Raw genomic sequence first — 19,126 nt, 5'->3', positions numbered from 1 at the left:
CCCCTTAGTAACAAGTATACCGCTTTGACTGCTTTGGATACTGGTGTGGGGGGAGACTTACCAGGGGTAAGCCATGGGGTACAGGTCTCTGGCGCAGAGTCTGTCCCTGTTGCTCAGAAGGGAAGGGGGGAGAGGAGTAGAACATTAGTCATTGGAGACTCCATAGTTAGGGGGATAGATAGGAGATTCTGTGGGAACAAGAGAGACTCGCGGTTGGTGTGCTGCCTCCCAGGTGCCAGGATCCATGATGTCTCGGATCGTGTTTTCGGCATCCTTAAGGGGGAGGGGGAGCAGCCCCAAGTCGTGGTCCACATAGGCACCAATGACATAGGTAGGGAAAGGGAGAGGGATGTAAGGCAGGAATTCAGGGAGCTAGGGTGGAATCTTAGAGCTAGAAAAAACAGAGTTATTATCTCTGGGTTGTTACCCGTGCCATGTGCTAGCGAGACGAGGAATAGGGAGAGAGAGCAGTTGAACACGTGGCTACAGGGATGGTGCAGGAGGGAGGGTTTCAGATTTCTGGATAATTGGGGCTCATTCTGGGTAGGTGGGACCTCTACAAATGGGATGGTCTGCACATGGACCAGAGGGGTACCAATATCCTGGGGGGGAAATTTGCTAATGCTCTTCGGGAGGGTTTAAACTAGGTCAACAGGGGCTTGGGAACCTGAATTGTAGCTCCAGTATACAGGAGGTTGAGAGTAGTGAGGTCATGAGTAAGTTTCAAGGTTGCAGGAGTGTACCGGCAGACAGAAAGGTGGTTTAAGTGTGTCTACTTTAACGCCAGGAGCATCCGGAATAAGGTCGGTGAACTTGCAGCATGGGTTGGTACCTGGGACTTCGATGTTGTGGCCATTTCGGAGAAATGGATAGAGCAGAGACAGGAATGGTTGTTGCAGGTTCCAGGGTTTAGATATTTCAGTAAGCTCAGGGAAGGTGGTAAAAGACGGGGAGGGGTGGCATTGTTAGTCAAGGACAGTATTACGGTGGCAGAAAGGACGTTTGATGAGGACTCATCAACTGAGGTAGTATGGGCTGAGGTTAGAAACAGGAAAGGAGAGGTCACCCTGTTGGGAGTTTTCTATAGGCCTCCAAAAAGTTGATCCGAAAAGAGATGTAGAGGAAAGGATTGCAAAGAAGATTCTGGATAGGAGCGAAAGTAACAGGGTAGTTGTTATGGGGGACTTTAACTTTCCAAATATTGACTGGAAACGCTATAGTTCGAGTGCTTTAGATGGGTTCGTCTTTGTCCAATGTGTGCAAGATGGTTTCCTGACACAGTATGTAGATAGGCCAACAAGAGGCGAGGCTACATTGGATTTGGTACTGGGTAATGAACCAGGACAGGTGTTAGATTTGGAGGTAGGTGAGCACTTTGGTGATAGTGACCACAATTCGGTTACGTTTACTTTAGCGTGGAAAGGGATAGGTGTATACCACAGGGCAAGAGTTATAGCTGGGGGAAAGGCAATTATGATGCGATTAGGCAAGACTTGGGATGCATAGGATGGGAAATGAAACTGCAGGGGATGGGCAAAATTGAAATGTGGAGCTTGTTCAAGGAACAGCTACTGCGTGTCCTTGATAAGTATGTACCTGTCAGGCAGGGAGGAAGTGGTCGAGCGAGGGAACCGTGGTTTACTAAAGTAGTTGAATCACTTGTCAAGAGGAAGAAGGAGGCTTATGTAAAGATGAGACGTGAAGTTAGGGCGCTCGAGAGTTACAAGTTAGCTAGAAAGGACCTAAAGAGAGAGCTAAGAAGAGCCAGGAGGGGACATGAGAAGTCTTTGGCAGGTAGGATCAAGGATAACCCTAAAGCTTTCTATTGGTATGTCAGGAATAAAAGAATGACTAGTGTAAGAGTAGGGCCAGTCAAGGACAGTAGTGGGAAGTTGTGCGTGGAGTTCAAGGATATAGGAGAGGTGCTAAATGAATATTTTTCGTCAGTATTCACACAGGAAAAAGACAATGTTGTCGAGGTGAACACTGAGATACAGGCTACTAGACTAGAAGGGCTTGAGGTTCATAAGGAGGAGGTGTTAGCAATTCTGGAAAGTGTGAAAATAGATAAGTGCCCTGGGCCAGATGGGATTTATCCTCAGATTCTCTGGGAAGCTAGGGAGGAGATTGCTGAGCCTTTGGCTTTGATCTTTATGTCGTCATTGTCTACAGGAATAGTGCCAGAATACTGGAGGATAGCAAATGTTGTCCCCTTGTTCAAGAAGGGGAGTAGAGACAACCCCGGTAACTATAGACCAGTGAGCCTTACTTCTGTTGTGGGCAAAGTCTTGGAAATGTTTATAAGAGATAGGATTTATAATCATCTAGAAACAAATAATTTGATTAGGGATAGTCAACACGGTATTGTGAAGGGTAGGTCGTGCTTCACAAACCTTATTGAGTTCTTTGAGAAGGTGACCAAACAGGTGGACGAGGGTAAAGCACTTGATGTGGTGCATATGGATTTCAGTAAAGCGTTTGATAAGGTTCCCCACTGTAGGCTATTGCAGAAAATACGGAGGCTTGGGATTCAGGGTGATTTAGCAGTTTGGATCAGAAATTGGCTAGCTGTAAGAAGACAGAGGGTGATGGTTGATGGGAAATGTTCAGCCTGGAGTTCAGTTACTAGTGGTGTACCACAAGGATCTGTTTTGGGGCCACTGCTGTTTGTCATTTTTATAAATGACCTGGAGGAGGGCGTAGAAGGATGGGCAAGTAAATTTGCGGATGACACTAAAGTCGGTGGAGTTGTGGACAGTGCGGAAGGATGTTGCAAGTTACAGAGGGACATAGATAAGCTGCAGAGCTGGGCTGAGAGGTGGCAAATGGAGTTTAATGTAGAAAAGTGTGAGGTGATTCATTTTGGAAGGAGTAACAGGAATACAGAGTACTGGGCTAATGGTAAGATTCTTGGTAGTGTGGATGAGCAGAGAGATCTCGGTGTCCATGTACATAGATCCCTGAAAGTTGCCACCCAGGTTGATAGGTTTGTTAAGAAGGCATACGGTGTGTTAGCTTTTATTGGTAGAGGGATTGAGTTTCGGAGTCATGAGGTCATGTTGCAGCTGTACAAAACTCTGGTACGGCCGCATTTGGAGTGTTGCGTGCAGTTCTGGTCGCCGCATTATAGGAAGGATGTGAAAGCATTGGAAAGGGTGCAGAGGAGATTTACCAGGATGTTTCTTGGTATGGAGGGAAGATCTTATGAGGAAAGGCTGAGGGACTTGAGGCTGTTTTCGTTAGAGAGAAGAAGGTCAAGAGGTGACTTAATTGAGGCATACAAGATGATCAGAGGATTAGATAGGGTGGACAGTGAGAGCCTTTTTCCTCGGATGGTGATGGCTAGCACAAGGGGACATAGCTTTAAATTGAGGGGAGATAGATATAGGACAGATGTCAGAGGAATGCCCTGCCTGCAACAGTAGTGGACTCGCCAACATTGATGCGTGATCAATAACTCCAGAAGCGAGATTGGATGACAATTGAAGGCTTTATTGGACTAGATGTTTCCCCCAGCAGCGCAGGTACAGAATGCGGCTGCTAGGGAGACACAGACTCTTATACTCCACCTTACTGGGCGGAACCAGCAGGCAGGTTTCACCAATGATCTTCATGTCTCAGGTGCCTCCAACACCAATGATCTTACAGTATCAGGTACCTCCAACCTGGGTACCGTAATACCCCTAATACAGACTACCACAGCGAGTATGAGGTTGTGGTGGCGGATATGCTTTGTGACGGCTTGGTTTGCATATTAACAATGTCGCCGTTCATAAAAAGCTTCTGAGTGACATTTCAGCAGATGTTTGCACATTCCTCTTTCACAGGAGGGGCCATGCAGGAACTTTAGGGAATGGAGGTATTGTTGTCTGGTGCCGCGTTCCTCGCTGTTTGTAAATGACTAGAATTGACCGCTGCAACGTAGTATGCCCGAGGCCTCAAGGTCCTGCACCGTGGCAAACACCCTCTCTGGATTTGGGAGGGGCCGACTCCATCCCTTGCGAGAAGTATGGACATCGGAGTCGCTGAGCCGCCAGCAGCGTGAGGGGCAGTGCTCTGACTGCCAGGGACAAGGTAGGCATCGGCCCTGTTCTAGTGACCTATATTTGGACAACCCTGAAGAAGCTGGAGATGATTCAGAAATTCAGCTGAACTGGGTGGCAGTGCCATGAGTGGCCCCTATTTGTGTCCCTGTGCGGGTTAACGGAAACTTAATTCACATAGAATTGGGTACAGGTGCTGCAGTCCCAGTGGTACCACGCCATGAGTTTGACTGGACCTGACACAGGGTGAGTCAAAGGGTGGCACGGTAGCGCAGTGGTTGTGTCACTCTCTGTGTAGAGTCTGCACGTTCTCCTGGTGTGTGTGGGTTTCCTTCGGGTGCTCCGGTTTCCTCCCACAGTCCAAAGATGTGCAGGTTAGGTGGATTGCTCCTTAGTGTCTAAAAAGGTTAGGTGGGGTTATCGGGTTACGGGGATAAGGTGGATATGTGGGCTTAAGAGGGTTCTCTTTGCAAGGGCAGGTGCAGACTCGATGGGCCGAATGGTCTCCTTCTGCACTGTAAATTCTATGATTCTATGAATTATCGCTGACTGATTAACCTCCCGCCTCATCACGTATACTGGGGACATTTGGCTTTTGTAGGCTTCATGCCTGCTCCGGTGGTCTATGGGTATCAGTCCTTGCACCTTCCCCCCATTGAGGTGCAGGGGGACGGCCCCACACTGCTGGGTCCTTTCCATAGAGCCATTGGCGATGGCTCTCAGGGGGTCGGCGGAGAGGCGGGGGATTATGAGCGGACAGAGGGAGCATCGGGTGTCGCTCTATGTCGATGACCTCTTGCTGTATGTTTCTGATCCACTGGAGAGTATGGAAAGGATCATGGGTCTGCTGGAGAGGTTTAGAGGGTTCTCGGAGGATAAACTGAATGTAGGGACTTTCCCGTTTTTTCAGAAATTGGACACGATCATTTCGGACTTTGTATGGGCGGGGAAGGTACCGAGGGTGGGGAGGCAGAGGCAGCAGGGGGGGTTGGCGTTGCCAAACTTGTTCATTATTATTGGACGGCGAATGTGGATAAGGTGCGGCGATGGTGGGAAGGAGGAGGGGTAGACTGGGTTAGGCTGGAGGAGGAATCTTGTAAGGGGTCTAATTTGAGGGCTATGGTGATGGCAGCATTGCCAATGGCTCCGAGCACGTATTCGGGGAGCCCGGTGGTGCAGTCCACAGTGAAGGTATGGCATCAGTTGAGGGTGGAAGGGATGTTGGTGTTCAAGCCTCTGTGCGAGAATCATGGGTTTGAGCCGGGGGAGGGTGGATAGTGTATACAGGAGGTGGAGGGAAGTGGGGCTGGCTAATGTAAGGGATTTGTATTTGGAGAAAGTATTCGCCACTCTGGAGGGGCTAAGGGAGAGGGTAGAGCTGCCGAGGGGGAGTGAGTTCAAATATATGCAGGTTAGGGACTTTGCGCAAAAGTTCTGGAGGGGGATCCCTAGGACGTCGGGATACGCCCTGCTGGAGCGACTGCTGCTTCCGGATGTGGAAGGGGAGGGAAGAATTGGGGAGATATACAAGCGGCTGGGGGGGCAGGGATGTGAAGATCAAGGAGAAATGGGAAGTGGAGTTGGGAGGGGAGATCAATTGGGGAGTATGGAGTGAGGCATTGCGAAGGGTAAACGGGACCTCATCTTGTGCAAGGATGAGCCTGATACTGTTTAAGGTTTTACACAGGGTGCGTATGGCGAGAATGAGTGGGTTCTTTCAGGGGGTAGCAGATGAGTGTATGAGGTGTGGGCAGGGGCCAGCAGATCATGCGCATGTGTTGGGGTTGGGAAAAATTGGGGAAGATTCTGGGCGGGAGTGTTTGCGGTCTTAACCAGGATAGTGGAGGAGGAGGTGGACCTGTATGCTTTTGTGGCGATATTTGAGGTTTCAGAGAAGCCGGGGCTCATGGAGAGGTGGAAGGCCGATGTTGTGGCCTTCGCCTCTCTGATTGCACGCTGGCGAATTTTACTGGAGTGGCAGTCGGCATCGCCACCGGGGGTAGCGGCTTCGTTGGGTGACCTGTACGACTTCCTGCGGTTGGAGAAGATAAAATATGAGTTGGGTTAGAGAAAAGGTGGGGGATGTTTGTGACCGTGTTTGAGGAGCTGTTCGACACAGGGGGGGAGGGTGGGGGGATGGGTGACAAAGGGGTAAAATATGTACAGACCGTATAGTTGATTGCTGGGAAGTATGTTTCCCGGGGTGTTTATGTGTTGTAACCTGTTTTGATACACGTTGATAATAAAATACATTTGAAAAAAAAGGAAGGCAAATTCAATGTTAGCATTCATGTCGAGAGGGGGTAGAATACAAGGGCAGGGATGTATTTCTGAGGCTGTATAAAGCTCTGGTCAGACCCCATTTGGAGTATTGTGAGCAGTTTTGGGCTCCGTAACTAAGGAAGGATGTGCTGGCCTTGGAAAGGGTCCAGAGGAGGTTCACACAAATGCTAACAATATAATAATAATCTTTATTGTCACAAGTTGGCTTACATTAATGCTGTGAAGTTACTGTGAAAAGCCCCTAGTCGCCTGTTCGGGTACACAGAGGGAGAATTCAGAATGTCCAAATTACCTAATAGCACGCCTTTCGGGACTTGTGGGAGGAAACCGGAGCACCCGGAGTAAACCCACGGAGACACGGGAGAATGTGCAGACTCCGCACACACAGTGACCCCAGTCGGGAATCGAACCTGGACCCTTGTGCTGTGAAGCCCTAGTGCTAACCATTAAAATGATTCCTGGAATGATGAGCTTGTCAAATGAGGAGCAGTTGAGGACTTCGGGTCTGTACTCATTGGAGTTTAGAAGGATGAGATGGGGATCTTATTGAAACTTACAGGATACTGCGAGGCCTGGATAAAGTGGACGTGGAGAGGATGTTTCCACTAGTCGGAGAAACTAGAACCAGAGGGCACAGCCTCAGACTGAAGGGGCGATCGTTTAAAACAGAGATGAGGAGGAATTTCTTCACCCAGAGTGTGGTGAACCTGTGGAACTCTTTGCCACTGAAGGCCGTGGAGACCAAATCACTGAGTGTCTTTAAGACAGAGATAGATAGGTTCTTGAATAATAAGGGGATCAGGGGTTATGGGGAGAAGGCAGGAGAATGGGGATGCAAAACATATCAGCCATAATTGAATGGTGGAGCAGACTCGATGGGTCGAACGGCCTAATTCTGCTCTTATGTCTTTTGGTCTTATGATCAGAATGATCTCATAGAATGATGGAGCAGACTCGATGGGCCGAGTGGCTTATTCTACTCCCACGTCTTTTGGTTTGTCAGCTGTGGTGGTTGGAGATGGCAGTTTGAAACCTTGTTCTATTCTACATATTCAGTGATAATCCTCTGCCACCATTCCCTTTTTCCCCACCAGTAGAGACAGTATTTTACCGTTTGCCAAAAAAAAGTCCTTAGGATCCACTCCTCTTTTAGTAGCTACGCCTCTCTCTGCACTAGCCACAACTACCATTTTGTCACAGGTCTGAGTTTGTTGCAGATACTGGGTACCACACTCACATCATCCACATCATTGCAGCACGGTAGCATTGTGGATAGCACAATTGCTTCACAGCTCCAGGGTCCCAGGTTCGATTCCCGGCTTGGGTCACTGTCTGTGCGGAGTCTGCACTTCCTTCCCGTGTCTGCGTGGGTTTCCTCCAGGTGCTCCGGTTTCCTCCCACAGTCCAAAGACGTGCAGGTTAGGTGGATTGGCCATGATAAATTGCCCTTAGTGTCCAAAAAGGTTGGGAGGGGTTATTGGGTCAGGGGGATAGGGTGGAAGTGGGTCGGTGTTGACCTTGGGTAGGATGCTCTTTCCAAGAGCCGGTGCAGACTCGATGGGCTGAACGGCCTCCTTCTGCACTGTAAATTCTATAAATATAAATTGCCACGTCCCCACCTCTACCCCACCTCCTCTATCAATGTATCGATTTTTATTCTCGCCACTCCCATGTTCTAATCTCCTGGCCCAAATCAGCTGCCCACCAGTTTTGGTGCATCTTCTAACGCATCTCAGCCAAGTCCAACTCTGTATTTCTTGTCCATTCTATCTCTGTCCCCTTTAACAGTCCAGCCCTGTTTCCAGTTAACTTAAGCATGGATTGGATTTCTGTATCAGCAAGGTCTGAGCGTAGTGGTGTAATGTGACAGAATGAGGGGATTACCACGGCAACACAGAATCTGGGTTATTGGAAGCACTGCCTGAGAGAATCATGTCTTATCCTGGAATTGTGAACAATGTTTTACAGCCTGGATGAAATCTCAATTTTCATTTAACATTGGTGTATTGCCTAACTTGGGGGTGGGGAGGGGATGGAAAGGGCTGGGGTTGGGGTGGGGTCTGCGGCACCTGGAGTTGGGCCATTGTGATGGCAAATTCACACCACCATTGTCATGGCTGTGCTGTTTATGCTGAACAGAGAGGCACAAAGTGAAGCCCATATATTTATAATTGTCCAGTGATTTGTTCACTTCTCATTGTCTCATGAAATGTGTCAACCTGTCCAGTTCACTGGAAAATCAAACAGGAAATAATGTTGCAAATATCTCACTCCAGTAACAAAATTATATTAAGGATTCAGATGAAAGGGATGTTTTAGCTAACTTATTCTCAACCTCTTAGAAGACCAGCTCCATATTGTTCCATTATTGTCTTTGAGGGAGCAATTTTAATTTAACTTGCCTATTGGGAAATTGACAAGTGCCAGTGCTATGCTGGTTTTACACCTGCCCAATGTTACTGACTACTGAAGCCAATTTTCTACTTGGCAAATTACATTAAAGTGACTGATGCCTGACCGCTGTTTAGCATCCCATCCAAAGATTGGCGCTTCTCACACTGCCATACTCCTTCAATTCTGTACAGGATTCACGGAGATCATACACCTCAGTGCTCTTTTGGTGCTCCACTAACAACCTTTTGATACATCAGCAGAAACCTGCATCTTAAAGGAGGCAGAAGTATTTAGGGAGGGAATTAAAGAGTTTTCACTCAAGGCATCTTGTAATGACTTCAAGAATTGGCTCCAGATTTAGATTTAAATTTAGATTTATTGTCACGTGTACCGAGGTATGGTGAAAAGTATTGTTCTGCGTACAGTCCAGGCAGATCGCTCCATACATGGAAAAACATAGGACATATGATAAATACACAAAGTAAATACATAGACATAGACATCAGGTGAAGCATACAGAGTGTAGTGCGCCACAGTAGAGAAGATGCGTGGAGAGATCAGTTCAGTCCAAAAGAGGGTCATTTAGGAATCTGGTTACAGTGGAGAAGAAGCTCTGTTTGAATCTTTTGGTGCATGTTCTCAGACTTTTGTATCTCCTGTCTGATGGAAGAGGTTGGAAAAGAGAATAACCCGCGTGGGAGTTTTTAAAAATTATGCTGCCCACTTCCGCAAGGCAGCGGGAGGTGTCGACTGAGTCAATGGATGGGAGGCGGGTTCACATGATGGACTGCCCTGTGTTCACGACTATCGGTTGTCACTACCTTCTGTCGTAACTGGCTCCACCAGCTAACTTAGAATCATAGAATTCCTACAATGCAGAAGGAGGCTATTTGGCCCATGGAATCTGCACCAACCCTCTGAAAGAGCATCCTACCTTGGCCCATTCCCCTGCCCTATCCCTGTAATCCCACCTAACCAGCACATCTTTGGACTGTGGGAACAAACTGGAGCACCCGGAGGAAACTCCCACAGACACGGGCAGAGCCTGCACCTCTATACAGACAGTCACTCAAGGCCGGAATTGAACCCGTGTCCCTGGCGCTGTGAGGCAGCAGTATTAACCACTGTGCAACTGTGCCGGCCATTGTGTCACTTATAAGAAACAACATTTCAACTATAAACAACTATTTATGGAGTGCTTTAAAAAGGTCTTTCCATTCTCAGCTCCAGGATCCAGTTGCAGGGACAAATCTCAACACGTCCCAGTGAATTCTCAACTTCCCTCCCTCATTGGACTAGCAGGTCAAGTGACTCCTCCCTCAGAGAATGTTCCTCAGAGGGGCTAGCTACTACACCATTGATACTATAGCAGCCAATAGTTGAATGATTAAAATTGGGGCAACCAGTCTCCCTGTTGCCCAGGCTCTGGGTCACTGAGCTCAGAGGCTGAGTGATGATGTACAGGTTGGAGTGCAGACGTGCATACCCGTAGTTGTGTCAGCATGATGTTCAGATTGTCCCGTCAGGTCAGTTGCCAGCCATTGGGGACAATTGACGCTTTGAAGAGTGGGTACTCACAGTGCACATGGCCTGTATGGACACTTCCACAGTCTGGGTCAGAGCACACAATCCAACTAGTTGTACACACCAAATCTCCACAGAGCTCACAATGGATCTCCACCATCTTCCACCTAACGGGCGACTCCAGAGCTTCATCATCCGACTTGGAATCAGTTCATGGATCACATTGGACACTTCTCAAAGAGTAATCATAGAATTTACAGAGCAGAAGGAGGCCAGTCAGCCCATCGAGTCTGCACCGGCTCTTGGAAAGAGCACCCTACCCCAAGCCCACACTTCCACCCTATCCCCATAACCCAGTAATCCCACCCAACACTAAAGGCAATTTTGGACACTAAAGGCAATGTATCATGGCCAATCCACCTAACCTGCACATCTTTGGACTGTGGGAGGAAACCGAAGCACCCAGAGGAAACCCACGCAGACACGGGGAGGAAGTGCAAACTCCACACAGACAGTGACCCAAGCCGGGAATCGAACCTGGGACCCTTGAGCTGTAAAGCAATTGTGCTAACCATAATGCTACCGTGCTGCCCAAGGCGTGCTCCACCACATTCTCTAGCGGCTACACATACGACCGTGAAATTCCCTCACCAGAGTGTGCCCGCCGTTGGCCTGATCCGCTAAATCGTGGTGCCAGCATCTGCGCTGGTGCTTGGCGCGGTGAAAGAGTGTAACTCTGCATCCTCTGAGGATTCTTGCTTATCCTTGGAGGGACTTGTCTCTGTCGCGTTCCACGCAATAGACTTTACCTGCGCAAGACACGCTGACAAAAGGATATTGGCTGCCATTGAAGCCCACTCCATGGGTGTTCAAGCTCACAATGCTCAGCATCATGAGAATCATGTATAATATGAGCTATGACCCATTGCAATCATCACATCATCACAGCACACCCTGCAACAATATCACAAGTTCCACCAGGGAGCCTCCCTGCCTTTGTGTGCCAAGACAACCATTTTTACATTTTTGGAAGCATGCCAATTATCAGTACTCCTCCCATGTGCCTTCTCCCGGTGCCCCAATTTCAGCCACTTGCAATCTCACCAGATCCTTCCTTCAGTCTTGCCTTTGCCAATGGACCTTGACAAAGCCACTAAGGAGATGAGGAGAACCTTCAGTTCTACCTCTCTCATTGGCATGGTGGGCACGCTTCTCCTGAAAGTAGCTGTAACATTGCAATAGCGAACACTCTTAGGTTAGTTGATGTCAGCCCGCCTCCAAGGTGACAGAGAAATGCATGATCACCACAATGCTTGGCTGGCAAGACCCCTACGAACCTTCCTCATGTGTACAGGGCCATCCTCACGGAACCAACATGACAAATCCACAGAAGCACCTGAGCAAAGACCAATGGCACTGCTGCATAATGCTGCCTTGGACCTCAGCATTCTCGAGCCTTCCCTGCAGTTTACTGGCAGAAGAATAGACATAATGAAGAGTTACTCACCTTGGTCAACCTCAAGAGGTCATTCAGCCTCTTTTGCCATTGCATCCATGTGTGAGGCACGATGCCTACACTGCTGACCTCCGCTGGCATCTCTTGCCAGGCTTCTGGCAGAAGGTATTCACATCTGGTAGGCACAGCCTGGAGGAGGATGAACCGGGATTTGTCATTTGAGGCTATTCTTACCCTTCTCTCCTCCATCTATCCTCACTCATTTGCCTCGAAACACCTATGGAGGAAGACAAGCTAGAACTAAACAGCTTCTCTTCTGTTAAGATCTTGGAAACATGTTCAGGGTCAAATTTTATGACCACCACTGTGGTCAGTGGCAAGAAGCAACTTAGAATTTACACTATTCAGTAAAATGTTGAACGTATTCACACTTACCTGCAGCCAAGCCTGGTTCTTTGCTGAATACATTCGATAGATGTATGGAGAAAGCACACACATGCTGGGTCATCTAGCATTGCCCTGTGCCAGGTAACCTTTGGAATGAGTGACCCTGACCTCCTTCTGGGACAGGGCCAACAACTTTGGATGTCGAACACCCTGTCCCGCAACACTGATGGGGTGGGCTTTGGAAGTGTACTCAGTCTAGCGACTGGAAACCCACCCTCAGGCCTGAAATGTTATAATTGCCCCTTTATATGGCATATTTGGATGACAGGGGTGGGAGTCAGAACGCCTTTCACTTCTGGGTGTGAGTCCTGCCCACCACAACTGGGCATATTATTCAAGCCCAGGAGGGGTGAAGCCATGGAAGGAGTTGAAAACGAGGTTCTGGATACTAAATTTAACAGACCAGGAGCCATTACAATTCAGGAGGAAGGAGTGATGGTGAATGAGACTTGGAGAAAGTGAAGGTGCAGGCGACAAGAGCTTTGAACGAACACAAATATATTTTTGCTGGAAACATAGAAAATATGAAAATAGGAGCCATTTGGCCCTTCAAGCCCACTCCGCCATTCATTACGATCATGGCTGATCATCCAACTCAATAGCCTGTTCCTGCCTTCTCCCCCACATCCTTTGATCCGTTTAACTCCAAGAATGATTTATAACTCCTTCTTTAAAATATATAGTGCTTTGGCCTGAACGGCTTTCTGTGGTAACGAATTCCACAGGTTCACCACTCTCTGGGTGAAGAAATTTCTCCTCATTTCAGTCTTAAATTTTGTATCCTCAGTCTGTGACCCCTGGTTCTGGACACAACCTCCATCGGGAACAGCCTTCTTGCATCTACCCTGTCCAGTCCTGTTAGAATTTTATAGGTGTGGTAAACCACTGTTGTACTTATATTAGAGGTTGTACGGTAGAACCTGCACTACAGGTTCGCCTGTGGCCCCTGCCTGCTGGCTCTGCCCAGGAGGCGGGGTATAAATATGCGTGTCCTCCAGCTTGCAGCCATTTCACCAGCTGCTGTGGGAGGCCACACATCTGATACCAATAAAGCCTCAGTTTGGATTCAACTTTCATCGTTAAGTCAAATTGATCGTGCCTCAATTTATTGGTATCAGTTTTGAAGGATGGACCTCCAGATTAAACCAGATCGCCTGCAGCAGGATCCGCACTCAAGCGACGCCAGAAAGGACTTCCAGCACTGGCTAGCTTGTTTTGAAGCGTATATCAACGCGGCGCCGACCCCTATTCCAGAGGCTCAGAAGATCCAGATCTTATATTCCAGGCTCAGCTCCAAAGTCTTCCCGCTGAACCAGGATGCGCCAAACTACGCCGAAGCCATGACTCGACTCAAGGACAATTACGAGCAGAAGACAAACACGCTCTTCGCCAGGCACGCGCTCGTAACTCATTCTCAACTACCGGGTGAGTCCATAGAAGACTTCTGGAGGGCCCTAATCCCGCTAGTCAGGGACTGTGGCTGTCAGGACGTTACAGCTAAGGAACACTCAGACCTCCTTATGAGGGACGCCTTTGTGACCGGAATTGGGTCAGACATCAAACGTCAGCGGCTCTTAGAAGGGGCCACGTGCGACCTCACAGAGACTAAAATGCTAGCGCTCTCCATGACGGTCGCCCTGCGCAATGTCCAGTCCTACGCCCCCAGCCGTGCGGCCCACCTCTCCTACGCTTCATGGACCTTACAGGCAGCCGCCCCAGCGGAGACACTGACCACCCAATACTCCTGCGCTACACGCCAGCCAGCAAACACCGGGGGGCCCCGATGCTACTTTTGCAGCCAACAAAAGCACCCCCGCCAACGCTGCCCGGCCCGCACTGCCCTTTGTAAAGCCTGCGGGAAGAAGGGCCACTTCGCCGCGGTGTGCCAGGCCCGCTCAGTGGCTGCGATCGCCTCCAACCCCCCAGTCACGGACAATGGGCGCCGCCATCTACTCCTCCCCCCCAGACCATGTGCGATCAGTGGGCGCCACCATCTTCCCCTCCGCGTAACACGTGAATTTCATGGGTGCCGCCATCTTGCTCCACCCCCCTAACGTGTGTTCCATGGGCGCCGCCATTTTGTAACCCCCAAGATCTCCGTGCGCCGCCATCTTGTCTACCCCTCAGCACATGGACACCACCAGCGTTCCTAGATCGGAACTCAACGGCCGCCCCATTATCCGACGACCAACCAAGGCTCACCTCCATGTCACTCGATCAGTCTCGCCCGCATAACCTGACCAACGCATCCACCAGCGTGAAAGTCGACGGCCATGTGACCTATTGCCTGCTGGACTCCAGGAGCACCGAGAGCTTTATACACCCGGATATGGTAAGGCGCTGCTCCCTCACGATACACCCCGGCAATCAAAAAATCTCCCTGGCCTCCGGATCCCATTGCGTAGTGATCCGGGGGTACTGTACGGTCATGCTTACAGTCCAGGGCGTAGAATTCCACGTCTTCTGCCTCTATGTTCTCCCTAACCTCTGCGCTGCACTTATCCTCGGCCTGGATTTCCAGTGCAACCTCCAGAGCCTAACCCTTAAATTCGGCGGACCTTTACTGTGTGCGGTCTCGCGACCCTAAAGGTCGACCCACATTCCCTCTTTGCTAATCTAACTCCAGATTGCAAACCCGTTGCCACCAGGAGCAGACGGTACAGCACCCAGGATAAGACCTTCATCAGGTCCGAAGTCCATCACCGAGGCCAGCAACAGCCCCTGGAGAGCTCAAGTGGTAGTGGTTCAATCTGGGGAGAAACACCGAATGGTCGTGGACTACAGCCAGACCATCAACAGGTACACGCAGCTTGACGCGTACCCCCTCCCACGCATATCTGACATGGTTAACCAGACTGCACAGTACCGGGTCTTCTCAACGGTGGTCCTGAAATCCGCCTACCACCAGCTCCCCATCCGTAAATCGGACCGGCCATACACCGCCTTTGAGGCAGACAGCCGTCTACATCACTTCCTTAGGGTCCTCTTCGGCGTCACTAACTGGGTCTCAGTCTTCCAAAGGGAGATGGACCGAATGGTCGAGCGGTACCGTTTGTGGACCACGTTTCCGTACCTAGACAATGTCACCATCTGCGGCCATGATCAGCAGGACCACGACACCAGCCTTGCTAAATTTCTCCAACCACTACTCTCCTAAACCTCACTTACAACAAGGAGAAGGGTGTGTTCATCACAAACCGCTTAGCCATCCTCGGCTATGTGGTTCAGAGCGGAGTTAGGGGGCCCGATCCCGACCGCATGTGCCCCCTCATGGAGTTCCCCCTCCCCCACTGCCCCAAGGCCCTCAAACACTGCCTGGGGTTCTTTTCATATTATGCGCAGTGGGTCCCAAACTATGCAGACAAGGCCCGCCCACTCATAACGTCTGTGGTAGTACCAGGTATTGCGGTACCTAAGAGGCTGATGACCATTGGTTAGACCCAGGAGTCTACCATTGGCTGTTGTTACATAGCTCTGCCCTGACAGGCGGAGTATAAGAAATGGTGCCGACCCAGCAGCCTTCACTTTCTGTACCGAAGCTGCTGGGGAACAAGTTCTAGTAGATTAAAGCCTTCAGTTATGAAATCACTTCGTCTTGAATGTAATTGATCGTGCATCACAGTCCACCCAGTTTCCCCTGACGGCCGAGGCCCAACAGGCCTTCGCCCGGATCAGAGCTGATATTGCCAAGGCCACAGTTCACGCTGTAGATGAAACACTGCCCTTCCAAGTAGAAAGCGGCGCATCAGACATCGCCCTTGCTGCCACCCTCAATCAGGCAGGCAGGCCTGTGGCATTTTTTTCCCGCACCCTTCATGCCTCTTAAATTCGCCACTTATCCGTCGAAAAAGAGGCCCAAGCTATCGTTGAAGCTGGGCGACATTGGAGGCATTACCTGGCCGGCAGGAGATTCACTCTCCTCACTGACCAACGGTCGGTAGCCTTTCTGTTCAACAACACACAGCGAGGCAAGATCAAAAATGATAATATCTTGCGGTGGAGAATCGAGCTCTCCACCTATAATTACGAGATTAGGTATCGCCCTGGCAAACTCAACGAGCCCCAGACCCTCTATCCCGAGGTACATATGCCAGCACACAGGTAGACCGACTCTGGACCCTGCACGACAGCCTTTGTCACCCAGGGGTCACACGGCTGTAGCTGTACACACTTCATTAAGGCACAAAATCTGCCCTACTCCGTCGAGGAAATAAGGACAATCATCAGAGACTGCCAGGCCTGTGCGGAGTGCAAGCCGCACTTGCACCGGCCGGACCGCGCGCATCTGGTGAAGGCCTCCCGCCCTTTTGAATGCCTCAGCATGGACTTCAAAGGCCCCCTCCCCCCACCGATCATCACACATATTTCCTGTGTGATCGATGAATACTCCCGGTTCTTCTTCGCCATCCCTTGCCCCGACATGACGTCTGCCACCGTCATTAAAGCCCTCAATTCGATCTTCACTCTGTTCGGTTTCCCTGCCGACATCCACAGTAGCCATGATGTGGAGATGCGGCGTTGGACTGGGGTGAGCACAATAAGAAGTCTTACAACACCAGGTTAAAGTCCAACAGGTTTGTTTCGATGTCACTAGCTTTCGGAGCGCTGCTCCTGAAGAAGGAGCACCTGAGGAAGGAGCAGCGCTCCGAAAGCTAGTGACATCGAAACAAACCAGTTGGACTTTAACCTCGTGTTGTAAGACTTCTTACTGTACATCCACAGTGACAAGGGATCCTCATTCATGAGTGATGAGCTGCGCCAGTTCCTGCTCAGCAGTGGTATCGCCTCCAGCAGAACGACAAGCTACAATCCCCGGGGAAACGGACAGGTAGAAAGGGAGAACGGGACAGGTATGGAGGGCCGTCCAGCTGGCCCTATGGCCCAGAAATCTCCCGGCCGCCCGCTGGCAAGAGATCCTCCCTGATGCATACATTCCATTCGCTTGTTACTCTGCACTGCCACTAACAATACACCGCATGAACGCCTTTTTGCCTTCCCCAGGAAGTGCACATCCGGGGTGTCGCTCCCGACTTGGCTCACAGCTCCGGGAACCGTGCTTCTCCGTAAACATGTGCGACTCCACAAGGTGGACCCGTTGGTGGAGAGGCTACACTTGCTCCACGCAAACCCCCAGTACGCCTACGTGGCGTTCCCCGACGGCCACCAGGATACCGTCTCCCTCAGGGACCTGGCACCAGCAGGTTCCACCCCCACAACACCCCCGCCGCCCTCCTCCCCTCCCCCATCGCTCGCAACACCAGGACCGTCCATCCTCCCCCTGTCCACGGCCGTCGATGAAGAGGATTTCACACATCTGATACCAATAAAGCCTCAGTTTGGATTCAACTTTCGTCTTTAAGTCAAATTGATTGTGCCTCAATAGGTTTCTATGAGATACCCCCTCATTCTTCTGAACTCCAGTGAACATAATTCTAACCAACTCAATCTCTCCTCATATGTCAGTCCTGCCATCCCAGGGATCAGTTTGGTAAACCTTCGCTGCACTCCCTCTATAGAAAGAATATCCTTCCTCAGATAAGGAGATGGAAACTGCACACAATATTCCAGGTGTGGCCTCACCAAGGCCCTGTATAATTGCAGCAAGACATTCCTGCTCCTGCACTCGAAACCTCTCGCAATGAAGGCCAACATACCATTTGCCTTCTTTACCTGCAGTGACTGGTGTATGAGGACATCCAGGTCTCATTGCAAATTCCCATCTCTCAATCTACTGCCATTCAGATAATAATCTGTCTTCCTATTTTTGCTACTAAAGTGGATAACCTCACATTTATCCACATTATACTGCATTTACCACGCATTTTCCCACTCACTCATCTTGTCAAAATCACATGAAGCATTGCTGAACCAACCTCACATCTCACCGTCCCACCCAGCATTATGTCATCTACAAATTTAGAGATATTACATTTAGCTCCCTCATCTAAATCATTAATATACATTCTGAATAGCTGAGGTCTTAACACTGATCCTTGTGATACCCCACTAGTCACTGATGGCCACTTGGAAAAATACCCATTTATTCCTACTCTTTGTTTCCTGTCTGCCAACCAGTTTTCTATCCATCTTCATGCACAACCTTCAATCCCTTGCACTTTAATTTTACATGCTAACCTCTCATGTGGGGCCTTGTTGATAGTGTTCTGAAAGTCCAAATAAACCACATCTACTGGCTCCCCTTCATGAACTCTACCAGTTACATCCTCGAAGAATTCCAGTATATCTGTCAAGCATGTTAGGTGGATTGGACATTCTGAATTCTCCCTCTGTGTACCCAAACAGGTGCCGGAGTCCAGGCTGGCTCTGTCCGATCTTGCCAATGCTTTCAAGTGCTCTGCAATTTCTTTTTTAATGGACTGATGTATTTTCAGGTAGAACAGAGGAGGGTGACCAGGAGAACATTGGAATTGTCAAACACAAGGAATGAGTTTTATTAGCAGAAGAGCTGAGGTATGCTGGACTTGAGCAATGTTATGGGATAGGAAGAAGGCAGTCTTAGTGATGGGGCAGATGTTTTGTTGAAACTCATTTAGGGTCAAGCACAACACCAAGGTTGAGAACGGTGTGGCTGAACTTTGGAGATTTGCCATGGATGGAAACCATGGCCAGCGTTTGGCCAATCGGTGAGATCTTCTGGCTGTTCACGCTAGCGGGATCTTCCCTCTGAACTGACGGTGCACCCCCATGCTGGGTTTCCCAGCAACGTGGTGTGGATAGAATGGGAATGCCATTGATAATAATAATCTTTTTTGTCACAAGTAGGCTTACATTAACATTGCAATTAAGTTACTGTGAAAAGCCTCTAGTCGCCACACTCCGGCACCTGTTCGGGTACATAGAGGGAGAATTCAGAATGTCTATTCCACCTAACAGCACCACTTTCGGGACTTGTGGGAGGAAATCGGAGCACCCGGAGGAAAGCCACGCAGACAAGGGGAGAATGTGCAGACTCCACACA

The sequence above is a fragment of the Scyliorhinus torazame genome, chromosome 16, assembly GCF_047496885.1.
Source record: "Scyliorhinus torazame isolate Kashiwa2021f chromosome 16, sScyTor2.1, whole genome shotgun sequence".
Lineage (NCBI taxonomy): Eukaryota > Metazoa > Chordata > Chondrichthyes > Carcharhiniformes > Scyliorhinidae > Scyliorhinus > Scyliorhinus torazame.
This window is presented reverse-complemented; position numbering follows the sequence as displayed.